At 41.0% G+C, this 22,522-nt stretch overlaps 1 pseudogene; it reads right to left on the reverse strand.

Moving 5' to 3' along the window:
* Window positions 1–12,244: 12,244 nt before the first annotated feature.
* LOC117359746 lies at window positions 12,245–13,774 on the reverse strand (annotated as a pseudogene).
* Between the last annotated feature and the right edge of the window lie 8,748 nt (window positions 13,775–22,522).

Genomic DNA, 22,522 nt, shown 5'->3' on the forward strand with positions numbered 1-22,522 from the left:
CATCCTACCAGTGCCTTAAGTTAATAGGGAAATGGTGTTTGAAACAGCAAATAACTTTAAATTTAAAGCGCCTACCAACACCTAAAGAAAAGGCACTGGAATTGCACGTCCAGAGGTGCCTAATGGAGCCTAAGCCATAATGGGCATGGCTGACACCTGAAGTAGCATTAGGTGCCGTAAATCGACTACATAGATATGATTCATGACAAAGATAGGTGCCAGAAATGTAGGCCTGGAAATCCCTGGCCTTCATTTCCGGCACCGATCATTCCCGGAGCTATGATTCTCTATACGGTGCCATCGCGTGATTGACATGCGATCGATGGCCGTTTTTTAGGCGGTCGTCAATTTCAACACTATATAGAGAATCTGGGCCTAAATATATATCTTTATAGCTATCCCAAAATTATTGTGGTTAAGCATCTACAATTATTAAAATAATAAATCTAAGCATAATATCTGGAATGGAGAAATATTTTTTCAGTTTTAGAAATAGGTTTCAAACAGCACTTGCGATCCGACTAAAATCAAAGTGTCGAGCTGTAGATGTTGAGACTGTAGAGTATGAAATGGATTTTAGTAGCCTTCCTGTCCCTATGGTCAGGTGATGATTGTTTCCTTACCACATTAAAGTGTGACAAGGTATTTATGACATGTTTCACCCTATGTACTATTTAGTGTGCCTCAATTTATTAAATGAGTTATTGCTACCAAATAGGATAATAGGCATGCTAATTAAAAATAATGAGCTCATTAAGCATTTGCTGATATGTAGTAAAATTCAGTAGGCAATGTGGTAATTTTAAAACAATTCTCTCCATATGGAAGGTGGTGACAAGTAGTACAGATTGTTTGAGGAACAAAGGTCCTTTGTAAGGAGCTGCTGCAGACTAGGCCTATATGATTCAAAGGTCAGAAATAGGACTGTATAGAGCAGTGGTCTCAAACTCAAACCCTTTGCAGGGCCACATTTTGGATTTGTAGGTACTTGGAGGGCCTCAGAAAAAATAGTTCATGTCTTATTAAACAAATGACTATTTTGCATGAGGTAAAACTCTTTATAGTTTATAAATCTTTCCTTTTGGAAAATTTGGAATATTATTAATAATAATATTGTAATTTATAGCTAAAGAGACATATGATCAAGAAACTGTTTTATTTTACTTTTGTGATTATGGTAAACATACTGAGGGCCTCAAAATAGTACCTGGTGCGCCGCATGTGGCCCCCCAGGCCGTGAATTTGAGACCATTGGTATAGAGTAACTGACTGTTTTGCAAAGTAGAATATGGTTGTTGTTTTTTTAGTTTAAAACATTTTATTTTTACAATGTTTGGGAGTTTGATTTGCCCCAAAACCAAACACAAACAAATAGGTCCAACAAATAGACCTTTTAAACATTCTCTAATAATGCCATATATACCAATAAGATCTACCCTTAACCATGCCTACTTTGAGGTAGGCGCCTTGGACTAGGTGCATAATTGAAAATGATAGGAACCTACCATCCAACTATGTGCAATTACGTGCCTGTTAAACAATAAAGTTAGGCACCCAGATAATTGTTTTCTTTTCTTTAATCATATGTAGTTCTTCCCCACCTGTCCTAGTGTGTCTAGTGCATCAAATAAACCCCAAGTTAAGCGTTTGTATTTTAAATATTGTTTAACTTTTATTTCTTTGTAACTCACCTAGAAACCTAGGAATAGGTGATCTTATCAAATTTTAATAAAACATTGAAACATCTAGACGCCTACCTTTTGGGCGTCTTTTATAGAATCTGGGCACCAGGACAGATAGGGAAAAATACTTGAGCACCTGAATGTAAACCACTTAGGCTATAAGTAGTACAGTATATAAATACTGAAATAAATATAAATAAATAAATAAAATAAAATATAATGTCTGTGTCCCAGAAATACCAAAGAAAGATCAGGATCAAGTATTTTATATGATACTAGTTTTTTAGCCCGGTACATTAACGGGTGCTAGAATAGATATGTAGACTTAGGCACAGAAACTATTGTCTTGAAACAGTCTCACACACTTATCAGGAGTTCTTTTCAGACCTGGCATATGAGGGTTCTATCATTGCACTGAGTTTTGTATAAGGCAACAGTTCAAAAACGAAATATAATAACAATGGCCAGTTATTATATTTGGCTGTTGCCTAATTTTGAGCCTTATATAAAACTCAGGGCAATGATAGAAACCTGTTTCGGAGCACTGCTTGCTAATTCATGATGTGTGTGAGACTATTTCAAGACAATATTTTCTCAGGACATTATAGATGAAATATGCAAGCTACTATATTTCCTGGAACAGCACCAAAACTTTAAGTCTTCCTTTTGATTTTCTGGAAGTCAACCAAATTTCAGTTTGGGTTTTTGAACCAAAACCAGCTTAAAATCAGATTTCATGTTTCATCCTTCGGCCAAAAATGCATGTGCATTTTTGGCAGAAATTGAAACTTCTTCCCACCTCCCTTTTTGCCACCAGATCAAGTCTTCTTGGGCCCAAATCCACCCCACCCCAACAAAAAGACGGTCTCCAATAGGCTGAGTCAACCATTTACCCCACTGGAAGAAAATGCGTGCCACTATGCTGGCCCTTCCTCCCATTTGAAGAACATCCCCCATAAACTACCTTTAACTGCCCTGGTGATCTAGTACCTCATACAGGAAGGAGCTGTCATAGTTGCCCCGCCGATTCCTCCACTGATGAGACCTGGTCTTTTGGGAGAGGAGGGGGAGGTGCAGTGCCAGCAGCCTGGGACAGCGCCTGCCCACCTAACAGTCTCGCGCTCCCAACCGTAGCTTCTGAGCTCCGTCTCTCCAGCCAATCGTCGCCCGCCTTGGTATGGGCCGCTCCATGGCGCTAGGCAGCCGCAGCCCATGCCACTGTCACGCCAATCCACCGCCGAGCTGTCTTTCCGCCTCTGCCGGCGGGGACCGCCGGGGCCTGGGTGCCTGGGTGGGTGGGATCAGTGATTCAGCATTAAAGCGTGTGGAGGGCAGGGCAAAGCAGGCTGCGGTCCCAGCTTCCGCATTAAATCGTGCGAAGGAGGGCAGGGCAAAGAAGGCTGCGATCCCGGCTTGAGGAGTCGATCCTGTGATACTTTTGGGCCGTCAAGTAGGCAGGGCTGTGGGGCCTGGGTGCAGCAGGGAAGGGGGGTCTTGCCTGCCTTGGGCCAGCCGAATCCCCTGCTCTCCTAAGTGGCGGCCCCTCCCGCTGCGCCATCTAGCACATGCGCACTCGTGCTGCCACATCCCGACAGAAAAGGGATCAGGGAACACGCAGCGCGAGTGCGCATGCACGCTTAGCTTTTTATTATTATAGATTCATTATTGCTTTAATAATTAATTAATGAGCTGGGTAGACTGGATGAATAGTTCAGGTCTTTATCTGCTGTCATCTACTATGTATCTATGTTGTTTGCAGTGACATCAGCTCCATTTAAAAGATCTCTATAGCTTGATTGTAGGATCCGCACAATATTAGTGAGAATTACAGCTAAACCAAGATGTGTCAGACAAGCAGGAGCAGCTAAGGCAATGTCTATTCTCTAACCAGTAATGTCATCATTAATTTTCAAATTAGCAACATTCTTTTTGCTTTATTATAGGATTAGTGACCTTAATGCTAATGAATTAAAAATTTAGAGCAAAGATTAATGACACTACACCCGCATTTCAGGCTTGGTGACCTCATGACTGTGCAATTGCCACATTATTGGATTAAAGCTGTCACTGCTGATTGATTGTTACAGGATTTCTCAGCTCTCCAGTGTCTCAAACAAGCCTGGTTTTCAAAGTAGCAGAACTACAGTATACAAATGAAACTCATTCTTGGACCAAATGTGTGCAAATACCGTATGTCTGATGAATATTCATTATGAGCAATTCTATGAATCAGCTTGGTTTATTGAGGGTGCTTTGTGATAACAAATCACACTCGGTTATAACAAATTCCTGCTTTAGAGAGTATTCTATATGTGTGGGTACCTACGGTAGAAGAACATGAAGAGAGTCCTCATCTTTTCATCTCCTCTGAATAGTACGCTATATATGCATTTCATAACAAAAATGCCATCAGAAATGAACATATTGGGGTTGATATTTAGCCAGCAGGGCTCTGCATTTTGCTGACAGCCAGTGGTATTACATTTGGAAATCCAATATTAGGAGGAGTAACCTAATGGTTAGTGCAGTGAGATAAGATGAACCTAGGGAATTGGGTTTGATTCCACTTCAGCTCCTTGTGACCCTAGGCAAGTCACTTAACCCTCCATTGTCCCAGGTACAAAAAAACACCTTAGATTATGAACTCACTACAGTCAAAGAAAGTACCTACAAATACAGTAAACTCTAAGTTATCTGGCACCAAATAAACTATAGTTTCTGGTTGCTTGAGAGTTACATTTTTCTCAGTGGAGGAGAGTAAAACTGGAGTGCCACAAGAATCTGTACTGGGGCCAGTGCTATTTAACTTATTTATAAATGATCTGTAAGATTTTGCAAATTTTGGTTAGTAATGTCACTTCCAAATAATGGTATGTCCCCCTTTCCAGAATTCAGTCTATCTTTAGTAACCGGTAGATAATATGCTTTATTTATAGGCGGAATACTTTCCTGTGGAAAATTCAAATTTTCTAGTAGAAATTTCTTAAATACTTCAACTGGAGACATAGCCACAATTTTTGGACAATTTAACACCCTAAGGTTTAAACGTCTATTGAAATTCTCTATTTGAACATCCTTCCGAGAGACAAAATTCTGTTCTTTAATAACTGCTGAAATATAGGGCTCCTTTTACAAAGGTGCGCTAGCATTTTTAGCGTGCACTACACAGAAAATACTAATGCTAGTTCTATGGAGGCATTGTAGCATGCGCTAAAACTGCTAGCGCACCTTCGTAAAAGGAGCCCATAGTCTTTCAAGGTATTAGTTTCTTTCTGAATCTTTTCCATACAGTCTTGTCGTAACTTTTCAACATTTAAGGAGAAAGCATCAACTTTAGCTACCAATATCTCCATATCCTGTGCTGTTTTCCCCACCGTCGTATCCAGCTTCCTTATGGACAGAAAAAGTGTCTCCAGGGTAACTGTAGGTGCAGCGGTCGGTTCTCCAACCCCTCCTTTAATCTTTCCACATTACAGTTCCATCCCAGGAGAAGTTCCACCTTAATCCAGCTCCAGGGTCTCCTCCTCCTCTCTCCTGGATCTCAACTCAAAACTCCACGCCTCTGCTGGACATGGAGGCATGGAAATTATCGGGGGGAGACGACGACACATACAGTGTTCTCTTCCAAAGAATTGAAAGCTCCCACACTTTACTCTGCCACAGAGTCCAGCCCATGATTTCCTGGCAGAGCAGTGGATGAAAGAGCCTGAGACATCACGGCCCTCATCCCTCCCTTCCTCTTAGTATGTGGCATTGGCAAGAACAATGATCTGAAGATTAGAAGGTAAAATGGCAGCAAGTATAATTTTGGGCATTCAGAGCACCATCAACAGCCGTCCACCATCTTGTCTCCTCCCCCCCCAACACCACTTCTGAAATTGGCCATGCCTACTTTTGACGTTGGCCATGTCTAATCAAAATTTGCAAGATCTTACAGCAATACTTGACGATTCTCTTGTTGAAGTTAAGGAGCGAGCTACTTTGATAGTGAATTTTGTGTTTGAGCAAGATCTCACCTCTATTATGAGAATTTACTTTAAAAAAGGTGTAACTCCTTTTTGTGGTCAAAGAATATGGATGTACCCGGATGTGACAAAATTAACTCAGGAGAGACAAAGGGCTCCTTTTACTAAGCTGCGATAGCGTTTTTAGCATGCGCAGAATTGCTGCACGTGCTAAACCCATGCTACACGGCTAGAACTAATGCCAGCTCAATGCTGGCATTAGCGTCTAGCGCATGCAGCAATTCTGCGCATGCTAAAACCGCTATCGCAGCTTAGTAAAAGGAGCCCAAAGAGAGTTTCTTATAATGAGAGAAGAAATAAGAAAATTAGAAACCACCTTTTTATTAGCATACCCCTGTAAATGTGTGGTTAGATATATGGGTCTAAGACAGCGATGGCGAACCTATGGCACGCGTGCCAACTGTGGCACGCGAAGGCCTTGCAGCTGGCACGCGCAGGGCCGCCATCAGGGCAGTACTACCAGGGGGTGCACAGGAGAGAGAGCTGAACGGGGACGATGGGGGACCCGCGGGGTTAAATATAACTCGAGCCGCGAGGCTCGTCTTCTACTCCGACTGCCCTGCCGCTTACACAGCCGATCAGAAATCTTCCCCGACGTCAGCACTGACGTCGGAGGGAGGGCTTAAGCAAAGCCCGCCCTCCAACGTCAGCGCTGAAGTCGGGGACGATTTCCGATCGGCTATGTATGTGCGGCGGGACAGGCAGGAAATAGAAGACAAGCCTACGCGGCTCGAGCTACATTTTGCTGAGAAAGTTGCTAAGATGGGCTGGGAGACAAACGGGGAACACAAAAGGGGGAGGGAGTGCGTTTTGGACACAAGGCATGAACTTGGGAGAAAGGAAGGGAGGGAAATAGATGCTGAGGTGGGGAAGGGAATGGGTTTTTGGACACAAGGCATGAACTTGGGAGAGAGGAAGGGAGGGAAAGAGATGCTGAGGTGGGGGAGGGAATGGGTTTTTGGACACAGAAGGCAAGGACTTGGGAGAGAGGAAGGGAGGGAAAGAAATGGTTGTGTACACGGGGAATAGAAGAAAGGAGAATTTTTGGTCATAGGGAGGGAGTGAGGTACAGACAGTGGCATACCAAGGTGGGGGTGGGGGCGGTCTGCCCCGGTTTTACGCCCCAAGGGGGTGCACAGCTGGCCACCCTCCAGTGTTCTCCCTAGGTTGGCAAACTGCGTCTCTTTAGCCACTTGAGTGCCACCGCCGCCATTGGGAACAGGCCGGTGCCAAGTTCTCCCTGCTTTTCCCTGTGGGGCCGACCAACTCTCGCCACCCGCGTCAATTCTGATGTCGGAGAGGACGTTCTGGGCCAGCCAATCGCTGCCTGGCTAGCCCAGAACGTCCTCTCCAATGTTAGAATTGACGTCGAGTGGCGAGAGTTGGTCGGCCCCGTGGGGAAGAGAAGCAGGGCGAACTTGGCGCCGGCCTGTTCCCGATAGCGGCAGTGGCAGACTATTCCCCAGTGGCGGTGGCAGCATTTTCCCAATGGTGGTGGCATAGGGGAGGGCAAGGAGAAAGAAAGAAAGGGGGGGACAGGGAGCCAAAAAAAAAAAAAAGAAAGAGGGCTGGGTGAAACAAAGAAAAATGGGGCACGGAGAGAGAGAGAAAGACAGACATACAGAATGAAAGGGGGTATGGAGAGAGAGAAAAAGAAAGAAGGGGGCAGGGTGAAACAAAGAAAAAGTTTGGGGAGGGAATGAGGTCTGGAGGAGAGAAAGCATACAGGAAGCTGAAAAAAGGGAAGAAATATTGGATGCACAGTCAGAAGAATAAAGTGCAACCAGAGACTGATGAAATTACCAAAGGTAGGAAAATGATTTTATTTTCAATTTAGTGATCAAAATGTGTCCGTTTTGAGAATTTATATATGCTGTCTATATTTTGCACTATGGCCCCCTTTTACTAAACCGCAATAGCGTTTTTTAGCGCAGGGAGCCTATGAGCTTCAAGAGCAGCGTGGGGCATTCAGCGCAGGTCCCTGCGCTAAAAACCGCTATCGCGGTTTAGTAAAAAGGGAGGGGGAATATTTGTCTATTTTTGTATAGTTGTTACTGAGGTGACATTGCATAAAGTCATCTGCCTTGACCTCTTTGAAAACCCGCGGAATATAAATGATAATTAACATTTTCTCTGCGTACAGCGTGCTTTGTGTTTTTAAAATTTTATTGTTGGTAGATCATTTTGACTTGGCCACAAAGGTAAGGGGGAGGGAGGGGAGCTGCTGAAAGAGTCTACCTTGACGTGGTTGCAGGCTTACAAATCTTTTGGTCAAAGAGTGCGGCGACAGAGAAAAGTATGTGTGTATTCGGCCCATGAACGAAATCATTAAAACATTATAAATTGCCAATAAATTGAAATGAAAACCAAAGGATTGTGAATCAAATTGATTCTCTGACAATACAAAGATTCCAACCTTTAAAAATGATGTTACATAGTTCAGGCAACTTTATAAAGAGTTTTTAGATACTAAAATCTTGTTATTAAGGTTTAATTGACGTGCTGGCACTTTGAGAAAATTCTTTGGTTTTGTGCGGCAGTTTGGGCACTCGGGCTCAAAAAGGTTAGCCATCACTAGTCTAAGATATGTATTTTTCCTCCCTGAACATCTAAAATCCTTGTTGGACCTCAAAAAGTTAACCAATAGAACAGGATGATGTTAAAAATGAAGACTGAGATTTAGCTGTTTAAGCCTTATTTTTTAGATTATTGGGAGATATCTATAATAATAAAACTCTAAGCGCGCATGCACACTCGTGCCGCATGTTCCCTGATCCCTGATCTGTTGGGATGTGGCGGCACAAGTGCCCATGCGCGCATACTACGTATCCGAAGGTGCGCTAGAGATGCAACAGGCGCGTTCGGTGGCAGGACATTTAGAGGCAGCCACAGAGGGGGAAAATAAAAGTGTACCATAGTTGTCAGAGGGCGCGGGGCAGCGGTCTGGGAGTGACAGAAAAGGAGAAGAGAGAGTTGGTGTCACTCGGAGACAGCCGCCGCAGCCCCTGTCACCCCCTAGGAAGGGGGTGGGGGACGGTAAGGGACTAAGGGAGCCGGACAGGGGGTTAGAGGAAACGCTACTGCTGCTGCACAGGGAAGTGGTGTGGGGGGAGGGAATGCTGCTTTGGCTGCTGCACAGGGAAGTGGTGGGAGAGAAATGCTGCTGCATAGGAGGCAGGGAGAGAGACAGATAGATAGAAAGACAGACAGACAGACAGCAGGAGGAAGGGAGACAGAAAGAAAAGAAAGACACAGGGCCAGGGAGATACACAGAAAGACAGACAGACAAAGGGGGCCAGGGACAGAGACAGACAGAAAGAAAGACAGCTGGAGGGAGAGAGAGAGAGAAATAAAGATAGACAGACATATATTCTAGCACCTGTTAATGTAACGGGGTAAAATACTAGTTATATATAATACAATTCAATCTCCTTCTCCCTACTAATTTAGGGGTCCTTTTATCAAGCTGCGGTAGGGGTTTAACACGCATTAAACCGCCTGCCACGCTAGCCACTAGCGCCTGCATTGAGCAGGCGTTAGTTTTTTAGCCGGCTGCGGGGGTTAGCGCATGATGAAATGTCCGAAGGGCTAACCCCGCTAGCGCGGCTTGATAAAAGGACTCCTTAGTGGTCTAAGGAAGAGACCATATCCAATATTGTATTTTCTAATTTTATTATTTTTTCTTTGATTGAAATTTTCCTTTTTTGAAATGGCTCTGAATTTCTATAATGAGTGTTTGCAACTTGTAATAGAAACATAGACATAGAAACATGACGGCAGATAAAGGCCAAATGGCCCATCTAGTCTGCCCGTCCATAGTAACCATTTTCTCTTTCTCTCTCCGAGAGATTCCACGTAAGGATTTGATAAATGAATAAAAATAAAATTTAAAAAAAAAATGATCTGGAAATTGGAACGATGAGTGAGGTGATTAAATTTGCAGATGACATTAAACTGTTCAAAATTTTTAAAAACTGCATGCAGATTATAAAAAATTGCAGGCAGACCTTAGGAAATTGGAAGACTGGGTGTCCAAGTAACAGAAGAAATTTAATGTGGACAAATGCAAAGTGATGCCCATTGGGAAGAATAACCCAAATCACAGATGCCAGATGCTAGGGTCCACCTTGGGGGTTAGCGCCCAAGAAAAAGATCTGGATGTCATTGTAGACAATTCGATGAAACCTTTGCTCTCTCCAACCTCACGCCGGTGCTGTGGTGTAAACATAATAAAAAATACTTTTCCTCGCTCTGTTAGGTCCTAGCTCACGTTCACTGTCTAACACCAGCTCTGGCAGGATATACATTTCAAATATGACTTATTGTAATCACAAAATAGAAAATAAAATTATTTTTTTCTACTTTCCACTGTCATATCCAACATTTGTTTCTTTCCCACTGTCTACCATCTCTCTCTTTCTCTCTCCCTCTGCCTTGTACCCTTTGCCAAACCTCTTTATTCCCCTCCATGCAGCTTCTCTCCTTTCCTCCCCTCCATTATCATGTGCAACATTTCTTTCTCTTTCCCCATGCACCATCTCGTTCTACTGTCCATCCTTTCTCCAACATTTCTCACTCTTCTCCATGAATGTCTCCCTCCCCTTCACCATATGAAGGATTTCTCCCTCTTACACCTTTCTACCTCTTTGTTTCATCTCTCCCTTCCTCTCCTCCACCCCAACAATTCTTCCTCCTTCCTTTCTCCCCCCCCCCATGTACACCATCTTTCCTCCCCTCCCAAACCCCAGAAGCAGCAGTTTTCCTCCTCTCCCACCCAACCCCCTGTACAACAGTATTCCATCCCTTCCTCCCATCCCTTCTTCCCATCCCCCTGAGCAGCAGCACCTCACCAATCCTACCATGAAACCTGGCATACCTCTGAGGCCTTCTAAGGCAGCGGCAGTGCTCTAAATGGGCTGCTTCATGACCTGCCCACTAGGGCTTCTCTCTGCCACGTTACCAATGATGTCATCAGTGATGCTGCAGAGAGAAGGCTGTGAAGCAGCCCATTCAGAGTGTTGCCGCTGTTTTAGGAGGCCCCGGAGGTATGTCAGGTCTCACCAGGGTGGGGGGAACAACTGAATTGGTGAGTCCGATTATCTCAGACAATGAATCGATTCAAATCAATTCATCAGTGAATTGATGAATTGATTTGAATCGGCAAATTGGGCAGCACTAGTTAATACAACTTAATGAAGTTCTATGACACAGTAAGAGGCTTCATGGGAGGCTTCAGTGGAAGCAAGCCCCACACAGAGTGAACAGCAAAAAGCTGCACTGAGATTGAATAACTTTCTACATAGTTATATAGTAAATGAAAGCAGATGAAGTCTGCCCAATAAGATACTCATAGCATGTGTTGCAATATAACATAAATATTCTTGATCTTAATGTGTCCATGACTGACACCCTTTGTCTCATAAAAATATGTGAGCATAGACGACTTGGGACAGCTCTGGGAGAATCCTTGAAAAAGTGCTATAGCGAAACATGTTGGATTGAATCTCCCCAGACCATTGACAGAAGCAAATAAAAAAAGCTAATATCTAAAATATTTATTTAAGCACTAAACACTTTATGAAAAATATTTGAATTATTACTTGAAAAACTGTATATAATAAGGTTCTATGATGATAAGACACATAAAGCTAAACTGCTATGAGATATATTGAGCGGTGAATGGTGTCACTGAGATCTGGAAGAGAATTTAATAAATGAATTAATATTATAAATTGAAGTTTATATCATTTAATACTTGAAGTGCTGAAGAAAATTTAGTACATGCTCTTTTTAAGGCACATACTGTAGAAATCTGCTCGGTACTGGCCTTATTTGCTAATTATTTGAATTACCATCTAACCACTGCTAAGTTCTGTTTTCCTTCCATTCTTTTCTCATGTAGGAATTCTTTGTGTTTATCCCACGCATATTTGAATTCTGTTACTGTTTTCATCTTCACCACCCTTTCCATGAAAAAGTACTTCTGGAAATTACTCTTAAGTTGACCCCTTCTGCAACCTCAATTCATGTCCTCTTCTCTGGAAAATATTTGTAGCATATTAATATCTTTCAAATACAGGTAATCGTCGACTTACGACCGCAATTGGTTCCGACTGCTAGGTCGTAAGTGGATCAGGATGCAAGTTGGCTATGTTAAATTAAGGCAAGAATATTAGACTGGGTAATGATATTATAATCATTTTAATTATCTTAAAGCAATCTATTAACAATATTTTCTTTCTTTCTAAGTCAAACAACAATACAATTGTGGAAAACCAAACAAAAATAAGAAATACAGTAAAGTACATTTAAGTCATGGCTGCGGATTGTCGATATCTCCATCAGGTGAGGCTGCGGACCCAGTGATGGGTAGAGTTGCTCTTTTCATAAACATAGTTAGCTTCGTCTGAATTGTTTGCTTTTTTTTCTCTTCATAAATTTTGCAATAAGGATGAAATGTGTTGCGTGCCATCCGTTCAATCCTCGCAAATTGTTCAATGTTTGGGTCCATGTCTTCAAAATGGATGAGGAGTTTATTCAGTAGAGATAAACCTTCTGACAATCCCTTTGTGGTGAACATTCGTTGTGGCACTTCATCCTTTTGGTCTTCTCTAATTCTCTTATTTTTTCTTCCACCATTCTTTCTTCTTCTAATTCTATCAGCTCTTCATTTGTAAGTTCCCCTGATTCCCGGTCTAGCAACTCTTCAACATCTTCCATTTCACATCCCAATGAAAGGTCTTTTGACAGTTTCACTATTTCTTCACGAATCTCATCAAGTTCTTGTTCACTGTTAAATCCAGGAAAGGTATTCACATAGCGCTTAACACACTTCTTCTACACACCATTCATACACTTTTCCGTCACTGAGTCCCAAGCAGTAGCAAGATTTTGTATACACTTAAGAATGTTATACTGTTTCCAACAGTCACGTAGTGATAGTTCAGGGTTGGCATCTATAGCAGCTATGGCTTGGGCGAAAGTGGTTCTGAGATAGTTTGCCTTAAAAGTAGCAATCACCCCTTGGTCCATCAGTTGAATAAGTGGTGTAGTGTTTGGGGGCAAAAATAACACTTTCACATTGGGATAGAGATCAGCTAAGTGATGTGGATGTCCAGGCGCATTATCAAGCAACAGTAAAATTTTGAAGGGGATTTGTTTCTCCAAACAGTACTCATGCACTTGAGGAATAAAACAATTACTGCACCAATCCTCAAATAAAGCCTAGTTCATCCAGGCATTACGGCTTGATCTATAATAAACTGGCAAAGCGTGCTTGTTCACATTCTTAAATGCACGTGGATTTTCAGAATGGTAAATTAATAAGGGCTTCAGCTTGAACCCATTGATATTCCCTCCAAGCAGTAGAGTGAGTCTATCCTTGTATGCTTTAAATCCTGGCATGCTTTTGGCTTCTTTGTGAATGTAAGTGCGTCCTGGCATCCACTTCCAATATAACCCTGTTTCATCCACATTAAAAATTTGCTCTGACAGGTAACCCTCCACCTTGATTATTTCTTCTAAACTATCAACAAACTTTTTAGCTCTTTCCTCATCTGCACTTGCTGCTTCTCCAGTCACCTGAACATTATGCAACTGGAATCTATTTTTAAACCTCTTAAACCAACCAGTACTTGCCACAAATTGTTGACTTTAGCCTTCTCCAGTGCGTTCCTTTAAAGTTCCAAACAGACTTCTAGCCTTTGACTGTACTGTAAAGAGGCTTAAGGGCGTCCGCTTTTGAATCTGATCTTCTATCCAAATGTTTAACAATTTCTCCATTACATGGATGGGCCCAGTACGTTGCTTCGTAATCACTGTTGACCGCAAAGGTGCAGAACCTTTCACAGCTTCACAAATTCTATTTTTGTCCTTTATAATAATAATAATTATTATTATAATATTCGGCACAGTAGAGTGTGATAACTGTAGATCACATGTGATCGCATTCACTTTCTTTCCTCCTTCATACAGTTTTATTATCATTTTGGTGTTCATTTCTATGGCCTTTCTTTCCTTTTTGGAAGGCTGAGGAGTGGACAGAGACAATTTCCTCTTCGTTGTCATTTTTACTGCATGAAATTGCCAAAACAACTCACGCTGCATTGCGAGATTTCAGAGAGCGGAAGTCGCATCGTAAGGTCGAACAGTCGTAACATAGATAGGTCGTAAGTTGACGACTACCTGTAGTTAAATGGTAGTATCATATCATCCCTATCTCTCCTTTCCTCAAAAGTATACGTATTCAGTTCCTCAAGTTTCTTCTCATATGTCTTTTGGTCCAAACCTCATATCATTTTTGTTGCTTTTCTTTGAATTGCTTCAAGTCTTATGACATCCTTAGCAAGATAAGGCCTCCAGAACAACACAGTACTCCATGTGGGGCCTTACCAACAACTTGTACATTGGGATCAACACCTGTTTACGTCTGCTGGTTAAACCTCTTTCAATGCAGCCTAGCACCTTTCTGGCTTTGGCCACAGCCTTGTCACATTGTTTTGCCACCTTGAGATCCTCAGACATTATCACTCCAAGGTCCCTCTTCTGAAGTGTGCTTATCAGTCTCTCACCTCCAATCTAGTACATCTCCTTTGGATTTCTGCATCTCAAGTGCATCACTTTATATATATTTAAAATATTTATAGTCCACACATCCAACTTTACATACATAATAAAATAGGAATAAAAACAGACAACAAATACAGACCTACAACCTCACTCATGAAATATACAAACAAAATCAGATTCTGCAACTGCTTCACATTAGATTTCAACTGCTAGTCCTTAATTTTTGTAGATCTCTTCTCATATATTGCCCTTTTTCAAAATAGTGCTGCTGGAAGTCCTGGCAGGCATTATAATGTGAAATATATATGTTAATTTGGGGAATAGTACTACCAGCACTATAAACCTGCACTGTACAATATTTAAGGAAATATACTTAGAGCATTAAGGAAGAACTAGAATCTTATTTTACAGAGCAAGTTCATTTATAATACTATACAGGTAATGCAATAATTTTAGTTCTCAATTTAGAGATCTTACACAAGTTAAATATTGCTGGAGAAACTGATTGATTAATTAAGATGGATTAGTAGGAGCTCACTCTGATTAATGTGTTTCTCCTTATTGCTGCTTCTGGTTGGAGTGGTGAAGGAGATCTTGTATTTGCAGAGGGTGGCTTGAAGTGATGATCCTTACTGCAAGAGAAGTTTAGTGTGATTGGGAGTGGAACCTGGAGTCTTGAATGCAGATGAGAAGTCCAGCAAGGTGAGCAGGTCCAGAGGCAAGTGAAGGTCTAAAGAAAAAGAGGAAGAGCTTATGTAAATCCTCACTTTTATAATTCTTATGGGCCAGTGGAGCTGGAGTCATGTGGTGTATAGTAGTCCAAAAACAACAACCCTCTTACACTCTCAGGTGCAAGAGAACGTGGAGTTGATGAAATGAATACAACCAGGTTTATTAAAACATCAATCATAAATTGTTAAAACAAAGCAACAAATAATATCAAATGAGTATCAATTAGTCTCTGATAAATGATGGTCCATATGGCAAATTGCCAGAGCTGATGTTGGGATGTAATCAAGGAATTCCAAAACAATGCTGGTCTATAATGCAACCCCCCCCCCCTATATTTGCCAAAATGGTCCTGGGGTGTAGAAAGTCAAATTCAAAAGTACTCTGCGGCAGTGATGTGAAGATGAGATGTAGGTAGGACCTTACACAGTCTGTGTTTTGGCATGTGTAAATGCCTTCTTCAGGGGTCCATTATTGGTTCAGTGATTGGCATCTTCCAACAAATCCTTTATGTCAGATGGAAAGCTTCTAATTTTTAGTGCTCTGATATATTGTGGACTAACTAAATAGCAAAATAGACCCATAATAGAATTCTGTGGTCTTTCAACACCTAAAAGCTTGCTGTGTATGGTTCAGATTTTATTTATCTTCCAACCATGGACCCCTGATGAAGGCATTTACACACGTCGAAACATAGACCATGTAGGGTCCTACCTACATCTCATCTTCACATCACTGCCTTAGAGTACCTTTGAATTTGACTTTCTGTACCCCAGGACCATTAGGTGTTTTTGCAGCATTATTTTAGAACTCCTTGATTACATCCCAACTTCAGCTCTGGCAATTTGCCATATGAACCATCATTTATCAGAGATTATTTGATATTCGTTTGACATTATTTGTTGTGATATTATTATTTGTATTGCATTTAAGATCTCATTTGGCATTTTCACTACTTTGGTTCCTTTAGACTGGAATTTGCATAGATCTCATCTTGCCAGAAGTTTTCAAAAATTAAAACTTACATTTCCTTCCCTTATGTCAGGAGATTTAGTCATTATTTCGCTTTTAAACTAACCAAATTCTGGAATGCATTACCGCTTGCATTATGAAGTTTAGGGCCTTTCGTTCTATTACGGAAAGCCCTGAAAATCTTCTTGTTTGCTAAATACTTTGTAAACTAACCACTCTAGTTTACTTTTCCTTTGTCATGTTTAAGTATTATGTATTACATTACTGTTAACCAAGTCAAGCTCCTTTTGGTTGATGACCCGGTCTATAAAATTAAGTTTTAGTTTAGTGTAGTTTGTATTTGTTGCTTTGCTTTAACAATTTATGATTGATGTTTTGAAATAAACCTAGTTGTATTCATTTAATCAACTCCACTTTCTCTTGCACCCACCTGTAAGAGGGTTGTTGTTTTTGGTTCTTCCTTTCCAAGTAGAGTATTGAGGTTTTTACTTGTTGTCAAAGTGTTGGGTTTTTTTCTGGGTCTGGACATGGATGCATGTTTGAGCTGGTCACATTCTTGGCTGAGCAGATGAGTCCTGACAAGATTAAGAGGGTTGTTGTCTGGTGGCTGAAGTCTCTTTTGTCCCACTCCAGCCTCTTTGATTGTTGTGAACATCTTGAAAAATAGAGGTAGTTAACTCTGCTGTACAAACCCAGCCTTCCTTTGTTGCTGTCAATATACAAATATTCTTGGAGAGCAGAGGTAGTTAACTACTGTACAAACCGAGACTTCCCTTTGTTATCCAGTGACTGGGCACTTCTTTTGTTTCAGACTTTCTTTTTTATTTATTTATTTATTGCTTTTAAAATTTTTCAAAGAAAACCTCTTGTACAGAATATTGGGGAAAAAAACCCCCAGAAATAATATTTTAAACAAGATATTAATATCAAATAGGAAATACAATTCTTAATCAATACTATTAATCCCATATATTGGATGCAAGACTTCTAGTGAATGTATATAAAATAAATCACATCAATTTAGCGAAAAAAAGCAAATATCAAACTGTAGGAATCTTTCTATTAACTTTAAATTACTGCTGATGTTTCTTTTACCCCTTCAAGGCGTTTCGTAGATAGGAACCCTGTTAACTGAGAAGGATCGAAGAATACATACTTATTAGATCTATATTTGACAATACATTTACAGGGATATCACAATAAGGAAACACCTCCCATCATTGTTGCCCCTGGTTTAAGAAGAAGGAATTGTCATCTACGTTTTTGGGTATCTTTAGTCACATCTGGGAACATTTGTATCTTTAATCCCATAAATTCTTTATGTCTATTTTTGAAAAACATCTTCAGTAACCAATCTCTATCAGGCAATAGAGCCACTGTTAATATAAGCATAGCGGATTTTACTATGTCCTTCAATGATGTTTCCAAGATTGCAGTAACATCTATTTGTAAATCCTGTTTTTGAGGAATATCTTTTTGTTCTTTCATTGGTAGGTAGAATACTTGTACAAAGAGAGGAAGTATATCTTCCGAAATATTCAATATTTTCATAAGATATTTTTTCAACATTTTTTTCGTGGAATTTGTTGGGGTTTTTAGAAAATGTAATAATCTCAAATTACCAGAGCGGGAATTGTTTTCCAAATTTTAAATTTTCCTTCTCATATAGGTTTTATCCCTAATAAAGGTAGTCTGTACTTGCTTCACTTCTGAAAGCTCTTTCTCCATTTTTTCCACTTTATTTTTCATTTTAAGAGTATCTTGTTTAAAGTTTTTAAATTCTTCTTTTTGTTCTAACACTCTTTTTTTCCAGTTCCTTTATTTGTGGAGATAGTGACTGCCCCAAACTTACGACTAAGTCCCACAAGGAATCCACAGTTACATTGTTGGGTTTTGAAAAAGAGAAAGTACCTGACTGTATTGGCTGATTCCTTCAGTCCCAGGATTTCTCTCTCTTCCACCTTGTCCTTCTATCTGCTCCAACGATGTGCCTGCTGCAGACTCAATATCTTCTGGAGCCTGGCTCAGCGAAGCCTCCCGGGAGAACAATACTTTGGCTAGACTGTCTTCCCTTGGTGAGCTGGCTCCCTGTGGCTGTGGAGGCGGGGTCCTTACGTGGGGGCTCAGAGTCGTGCCAGACTTTCAATGGTCTAAAGGTAGAGGGGGTCAGATTCTCTGAGTTCAGTTTATGAAATTAACCCTCTCTTCTATGAAACTGTGCTAGTGGTTTTTAGTGCAAAGAGCCGCGCTGAATGGCCCGCACTGCTCCCAACACTCATTGAGTTCCTATGAGTGTCAGGAGTAGCACAGGCCATTCAGCGCGGCTCTCTGCGCTAAAAACTGCTTGCGCAGTTTCGTAAAAGAGGGAGTAAATTTTGGGTAATGAAAACAAATCATTAATTTCACCTATGACTAATGTGTATGAGATTCTCACAACATATTTTCAAATAACATTGACAAATTTTAAATTTAAATATTTTTAAAAATTAAACATTCTATGAAAATCTATAGCAGAAAATTCCACCATCCTGGAAAGAAACAAAATTATCGTACTTTCCAGAGTTTTTTTTGGCAGTGCTCGCATGTGAAGTAAGGTGCCCAAGATTTGTCTTGATCCCCAACAGGCATGTCAAAATATGCCTTGTAGATGCTTCTATGAAGTACTTTTTCCTCTTGTCTTGATAAATTGGTCACATACAAAGCTTAATGCATCTGCTGAATGTTTGTGCCTTAGTGAAAGGGCCTCTAAATCTACTCAATTTGAAATCATTCTGGAATGTTCTGCAAAAAAGGTAAATTCCAATATATTAATGTCCTGGTCACAAAAGCAAAGTTTGAGGAGAATGATAGCCATTTTCTATACTTTTATGGCATAGGCAATTTAAGAAAAAAAAAATTGTTACTTAGTGATACCTGAGACTATAGATATACAAATTTGGTTCATGGCTGTATTCATTAGTGATGTTAGGCATGAAGAAAGTAATTTCAGCACTGGTTCTACCTACTGTAGAGCTAATCATTAATAAGAAGCGCTACTGAGGGGCACTAATTACAAAAGATTACGAGGTCCTTTTACTAAGCCATGTGAAAAGATAGCCAGTGCTGTTTTTAGCACATGGGTTTCTCATAGGCTAGGGCAGGGGTAGGGAACTCCGGTCCTCGAGAGCCGTATTCCAGTCGGGTTTTCAGGATTTCCCCAATGAATATGCATTGAAAGCAGTGTATGCACATAGATCTCATGCATATTCATTGGGGAAATCCTGAAAACCCGACTGAAATATGGCTCTTGAGGACCGGAGTTCCCTACCCCTGGGCTAGGGCCTTTTTTTAGCATGGCTCTAAGATGACTGACGGTGCCATTCTCTTATTAATGATGACCATGCATAAATTGGAAAATTAGCACGTGGTCATTAGCATGTGAGCCCTCAACACCACCTATTTAGTAGACATTAAGGCTCCCACACTACTCCTGTGCTAATTGATCAGTGCATACCAGTGCCAACATACTTATCCAGGGGTCAGGAACTTTTTTAAAGCAAAGAGCCATTTTATCCTAAATGTTTGACCCAAGATTTACAAAGAGCCGCAATGAGGAGAGAAGGCGGTTTGAGATATTCTAGGTCTCTCTCTCTCTTCCCAACCCAAGGTCTATTTTCTCTCCTCGTTTCCCCTCCAACCCCTCACAGGTCTCTTCACTCTCATCCCTCCCTCCCCTGCCCCTCCCCTCTCCCCATAGCCAAGGCAATCATCCCTCTCCAGGCCCTGACCCTTTGATCCCCCTCCCAACCCCACGATTCCCCCTTCCCCAAGGGCTTACTTAGGTACTGGGTCCAGCGGGGGGGGGGGGGGAGCATCTTCAGGGCAGGAGCATGACTTTCATGGCAGCGCAATTCCAGAATGCCCCTGCTCCTCCACTCTGCCATGTATAGAGTAGCCCCCCCCCCCCCCCGAGCCTACCGAGGTATCAGTGGGGGTTTTCATGGCAGGAGCATGACCCTCTTGCTCCTGCCTCCTTGCAGATGTCTTCTAAAATGTTTGTTGTGACCTTTCACAGCTGTTTGCACTATTTCCTGTAGTACCATGAGCTGCCACGAGAGGTCTCAGCAGCCATTTTAGAAGGCAGCTGCGGGAAGGCAGAAGTGAGAGGGCTGCACTCCTGTCATGAAGACCCCTGCTGAACCACCAGGTACTTTGGTAGGTCTAGGGAGTTTTATCTATATATGGAAGAAGAGTCGCATATGGTTGCCAACCCCTGTGCTAACCAATTAGCATAGGGCATGCCTACACTCCTCCCCAAGCACATATCCTGTGCTAAATAAAATGTATTTTATAGTTAATGGGTGACATGCTCCAATTTCAAGTTAGCACATGGCTCCTGAGTGTGTGTCACTAATGCCATTTTTAGGTGGCAGTAAACACAGGTTAGTGCTTACTTCTGCTTAGTAAAAGGGCCCCTATTTTAAGGGCTGGTGCTACATAGCACTGGCATCAGCCTCATGCCTGCAGGGCTATTCCTCCCTCTCCCCCCCCCCCCAGATTTCTAAAAACCTGTTCCAAGTGGACTGGGTTTGTAGGACAAATGTCAATGCTTGAACAAAAAATAATTAAAAAAAATAAAAATCAATAAGGAGGATGTTTTTTGAAATCTTTATAACTAAACTCGTCCTGCTTTTCAGATGAGTTGTCAGAGTAGGGGTTGCATTTCTTAAAATGCCTGATTTAAATATTAAAAAGGCATCAGTAAGACAACTTTTATTCCCACCTCAATAGACTCCTTTAGTTAGTGCCATTCTAAGCCTCAGAGTTCATCTTATAATAAACTTGTAAATTCAACCATTGCTTGCTATATTGTGCAATAGAAAAAAAAATGAAAAATTTTTGGTTAACCTCAAGTTTTTTTCTTTTTATTCCCTTTATGGGAGCATCTACTGAGTCCTACACAAAAAATAATTTTCAATCTTTATTTGCTACTGTAAGCTTATGCGTTGTTTTTTAAAAATTATTATTTTTGATCCTTAAATAAATTTAGAGAGGCATTGAAAGCACATAAGGCTGTGAATCATATCCTTGTGGGAGCTCCCTTCTTTTCATGCAGTTGTTAGGGACCTGCTATGTGCCTGCTGTTAAGCTTATTGCTTAAATAATTACAGTAATACTTATTAAAATTACAATAAACCATTGTGTAAATATCCTGCATTCTTCAGAATTTCAAATTGTGCTCTCCAGCAAGCTAGAACCCTAGAACTGGCCAGCCTCCAATGCAAATAGTAAACAAGTCATATACAATATGTTTTCTGCCTTTTTCCTCCTGGAAAAGTTTTGGAACAAATATAATCAATGTATGCAAAGGGTAACTTGATAATTGTTTACTCTTTTGGCAATCATAAAATGATTCTTGCTTTTAAACACTCCCAAACACACACACGTTTATACACAGTGCTTTTCCCTTGAGGAGTACAGAAACACCATGGTCAAGGTTTGGACTTTTTTTTTTTTTTTTTACCTTGAGGCAGATGTCAGAGCTGTTCAGGTCGCTTCATTTTCATCTGTGCAGCAAGGTGTTGAGTGTATGCTATGCCCTTTCTTTTCTGTTCAGAAGCAAGATAAGCAGTGTTTTCATCGCTACGGTGCAAAAGGTGCATTTTCAACATATATTAAGGGGTCCTTTTATAAAACCCATAGGACTTGAATGGGCTTCGGTGCATTTGCCATGGGGGAATCACTACTGTAGCTTTGTAAAAGGAGCCCTAAATTACATGCCTAGTGAAATGAAGGTAAGCAAAAGTTCAAAACCCATTACAAAAAAATAGCTTCCTGCAAGTTGTATTCCAATTTAAGATTTTCTTGTTTTGTTTCCTAATAGAGATACCAATAGGTACAATTTTTGTTTTTAAATCTAGGTATAAAGTTCAGCATTTTCTATTGATTTTGTTGTCCAGTGTCATTGTTTTGGGATTCGATGGGAGTAGGCTGCTTCAAATTCTACTTAGTGATCTTGGGCCACTCACTTAACCCTCCATTGCTTCAAGTACAATCTCAGATTGACATTAAATACCTACTCTACCTGAATTATATGGGGGAAGGAGTAAAACGTGGACCTTACGGACCTCACGGATCTATTCTAAACCCGCACATCCTTAAAAATCTGAGATCCGTGCCACTTTTAGACTCAGCATAGGGAGGGAAAAGCATTAGGATCCATTAGAGCTAAATTGTCATAGAGGTTTGTCAAAGCCATAACATATGCTGAGACTAAAAGTGGCACGGATCTCAGATTTTTAAGGATGTGCAGGTTTAGAATATATCCTTGAGGTCCGTAAGGTCCACGTTTTACCCCTTCCCCTTCCATGGCTTCCAGGCAGTATATAATTTAGGTACAATTTGTGTTAAAAAAATTGGCAAATATAGCACCCCTCCCCACTTTTTTACTAAGCCGCAGTAGAATTTCTACCGCAGCCCGGGGCCGCTAAATGCTCCGATGCTGCTACAATGCTCAAAGAATTCTATGAGCGTAAGAGCATTTAGCACACCAGGCCTTGGTAGGAA

The sequence above is a fragment of the Geotrypetes seraphini genome, chromosome 4, assembly GCF_902459505.1.
Source record: "Geotrypetes seraphini chromosome 4, aGeoSer1.1, whole genome shotgun sequence".
NCBI classification, from domain to species: domain Eukaryota; kingdom Metazoa; phylum Chordata; class Amphibia; order Gymnophiona; family Dermophiidae; genus Geotrypetes; species Geotrypetes seraphini.